This window comes from Eschrichtius robustus, chromosome 7 (assembly GCF_028021215.1).
Source record: "Eschrichtius robustus isolate mEscRob2 chromosome 7, mEscRob2.pri, whole genome shotgun sequence".
Classification (NCBI taxonomy): domain Eukaryota; kingdom Metazoa; phylum Chordata; class Mammalia; order Artiodactyla; family Eschrichtiidae; genus Eschrichtius; species Eschrichtius robustus.
Window position 1 is genome coordinate 90,403,487 of NC_090830.1, and position 3,902 is coordinate 90,407,388.

The 3,902-nt window shown below is 42.9% G+C and overlaps 1 pseudogene; it reads right to left on the minus strand.

The window, feature by feature from the left end:
• Positions 1-1,238: 1,238 nt before the first annotated feature.
• LOC137767691 (zinc finger protein 502 pseudogene) lies at positions 1,239-2,867 on the minus strand (annotated as a pseudogene).
• Between the last annotated feature and the right edge of the window lie 1,035 nt (positions 2,868-3,902).

Sequence of the window (3,902 nt, forward strand, 5' to 3'; positions counted from 1 at the left end):
GAGGTAATTCTCTCTAGAATTCTTTCCAAATTCATCCCATGAGAGATGTTTCCCTAGATACTCCTAATCCGCAGGGAATGATAAATATCCTGGAATAAGAGGTCCAATAAAAACAGAAATATCTGAGATCTAATGAATCTATGGTTAGAGCCACCAATGCCATGATTACACAAAACCTAGCCGTCCCCACTACGGTGACCACTTCATCACAAATGCTTTCTCCTCTCTAAAGGCTAACAAACCAAGTCCACTTTGTTAATCCTAGTGGGCCCCTCTCCCCTGGTCCCTGTGCCCTAGTGCCCCAGCCAAACTTACAAGAGACAGGTGTACACCCTAGTCCAGGACAGGGATATGTGGGTGGCTTGCTCAGTTACAGGCAGGCTTCCTGCTCTGGGGCTTCTTACCACTAGCAGCCTAGCACAAACCATTTTCTTTCTGGGTAAGATAGTATTCCTCTGGGACAGAGGTTAGGTCTTCCTCTCTGTGACCCTCTGAGCAGATCTGACTTCCTTCCCACAAACTGACATCATTCAAAAGAAGTCTCTCTTGATCTATTTCCTTCTTAGCCCCAAGTCACCCTCCAGCTTGAAAGGATCAGGAAGCTCTCCCTCACCCTGATAAAAGCCTTCTTCACCAACTTTTCTGTAGCAATCAGCCCAGTTCTTGCCACATATCCCCTTATTTGTTGAATAAATGAATGACTAAGGATTCTGTTTTCACTTGTTTCTATCTCCCCTTCACGGGAACACTTCCACAGATGGGCAGCCTCCCCACAGTGGCACGGTCAGAGCGGCCTCAGGCATCTGGAGGCTACTCAGAACTACCTCAGAGCTGCTGCCTCTTTCACACTGACAATCAAAATGGAAAAGCACCTCAGCCTATGACGAGCGAACACAGGTGACAAGTTGGGAAGGTGAAGCAGGGGTGTAATAAGGGAAACACAGCGCTAACTTAAATGGCACCTCCAGGTATGAGAGTGCCATGGAGACAAAGGAATGGCAAAGAGCAAGGATTTCTCTGAAAAGTAGAAGCTTTTTTCCTACCCTGTATTCCCAGATGCCCACCTGAAGTAGGCTGTGCATTCTCCAAGCTCCCACCTCCATTTCTCAAAATACCCTCCTGAGTGCAGTATCAAAGGCTCCTTTATCCTTCCCTCTAGGAACTCTTCCTGTCCCTCTTTCCCAGCCGGATTCCTAGTCACTCTCTCTAGAGAAACTGTCATAACCTGAATGCCAGGTTTATTCACCACTGTGAAGTTTCTGATGTCTGAAAAGGACTGAACTGTCTGAAGAATTTTCCACATTCAATGCACTCATAAGCCTTCACACCAGTGTGAATCCTGTAATGTTCACTAAGGTGTGCATACTTGCAGAGGGTTTTCTCACACTCACTACACTTATAGAGCTTCTCACCAGTGTGAGTTCTATGATGTTCAGTAAGAGACGTGTTGTGAGCAAAGGCTTTCCCACATTCTTGACATTTATAGGGCTTCTCTCCAGTATGAATTCTCATATGCTGAGTGAGGCAGGTATTCTGGTTAAAGCACTTCCCACATTCATTGCATTTATAGGGTTTTTCTCCGGTGTGACTTCTCTGATGCCGAATAAGACAAATGCTTTGAATGAAAGCTTTACCACATTCACTGCATTTGTAGGGTCTTTCCCCTGTGTGAATTCTCTGACGTTTAGTGAGTGGGGTGCTCTGAGCAAAAGTTTTGCCACATTCCTTACACTTATAGGGTTTTTCTCCAGTATGAATTCTCTGGTGTTTAATAAGGGATGGGCTCTGACAAAACGCTTTCCTACATTCCTTACATTTATAGGGTTTCTCTCCAGTATGAATTCTCTGATGCTGAGAGAGGTTTGACTTTGTATGGAAAGTCCTCACATTCATCACATTTATAGGGTTTTTCCCCAGTGTGAATTCTCTGATGTTGTGTAAGATTTGAGTGTTTGCGAAAAGAAGAGCCACATTCGTTGCATAAATAAGGTTTCTCACCAGTGTGAATTCTCTGATGATGAATGAGGTGTGTGTTCTGACTGAACACATTCCCACATCTATTACATTTATAAGGTTTCTCTCCAGTGTGAATTCTCTGGTGTTCAGTGAGATGTGAATGATTGCGGAAGGAATTCCCACAGTCATTACATTTATACGGTTTCTCTCCAGTGTGGATTCTCTGATGCTGAGTAAGAAATGATCGACATCGAAATGTTTTCCCACACTGCTCACATCCATATGGTTTCACTCCGGTATGAATTCTTTGATGTCGAACAAGGAATGAACTACGACTAAAAGTTTTCCCACATTCCTCACATGTGTAGGGTCTCATATGAGTTCTCTGATGCTGGGTAAAGGATGAGCTCTGATTAAAAGTTTTTCCACATTCACTACATTTCCAAGATTTTTTCTGTGTAGAGTGGGTCCGACATTTACTTTGGTCTGAAATCTCATTGGTGTGTATGCTACTTGTCTCCCACTGATGTAGGCTCTCTTCTGTAGAAACCCTGAGATGTGTAACAAGACTTGAGGTCAAAAGCAGGCTTCTCTCAAAATTATATTCTTGTCTAATCATTTCTGGAGATGCTTCCTTGTGGATGAAAGTTATTCCCCCAAAACCTTCTTGGAAAAGGCATGGTCCAGGAACCTCTCTGGGAGGGTTTTCCTTCATGCTCTCATATACATATTTTTCTTCAAATGTAGAATCCTGGTATTCATCCTCTTGGGATCTCTTTGATGCTATCCCTGGCAAATCAATTTCAGAGCCATCCTGCTCTGGAGCAGGCTTGTTCACCCAACCTGGACAAATCTCTCTTTCAATCTCTCTCTCTTCAGCTCCTTGCATATTCAACATCCACAAATCTTCTCTTTGCTTTGATTGTAGAAGACTTCAAGGTTGAAAAACTGGGAGCCCATGATGTCCTGGGGCTCCCCGCAGGGCAGCGACCACGGTCCCATAGGTACACGGAAACCCCACTGCTCCTATTTTTACATTAATTTTGTCACTGTTACTATACAGAAGTTTTAACTTTTTCAATATTGTCAACACTGTAGTTCTTCTTTGTTATACTCTGTCAATTGCTGGCAGCCAGAGGAAGTTATTACTCCTCTGTAGATCTGATAAAACTAGAATATATTTTCTACCAGTTTTCCTATGCTTTTTTATTTAATCAAGCTGTATGTAATTTTAGTAGATGACGCGACTTTTGAATCTAAGTCATCTTTTCCATCTATCTTAGTTCAATCTATGAAGTTGGGCTCCCTACCACACATTGAGACTGATTGCCATGCGTCCCCCATTATATAGCACTGAGTGTTCCTTGGCTCACATTGTGGTCCTCCAGGTCTATTTCTTTTGTACACTTAATAACTCCAACCTTTAGCTTTTTAGTTTTTTTTGTTATGGTGGTGGCTATATGTCCTAATATCTGATAATGCTGGATCTGCCACTTCACTCTTCCTTTTTTTTAGATGTTCCCATCTTATTTTTCTTTCATATAATTTTTAGAATTAGAACCCAAAAGGAAAATGTTTTTAAAAGAATGTATAACCATTTGGAGTTGCATAGGAAGAACACAGAAAGATGACAAAACACATTACTCCCATGGCCTTTGAGCCAAGTCTCTCAGCAGATTCCCTCGAGGGAACTGGGGGCACTTTGAAAACCATGGAAACTCCTTCAACCAATGGAGAACCCAAAAGTGCCAACTGGAACAAGGCATCTGTCCCAGAAAGTGTGACCAGTGCACCAGCGAGACCGCAACCTGTCCTGGCTTATCTTGATGTAGGAGGTTGATTCTCAAATTCTTTCACCAGGCGAAGCCCCCTGTAAGTATGCAAGGACACGTGCACACACATACACACACAGAGCTTTATTCAACATAAACCCCAGAACTGAAGAG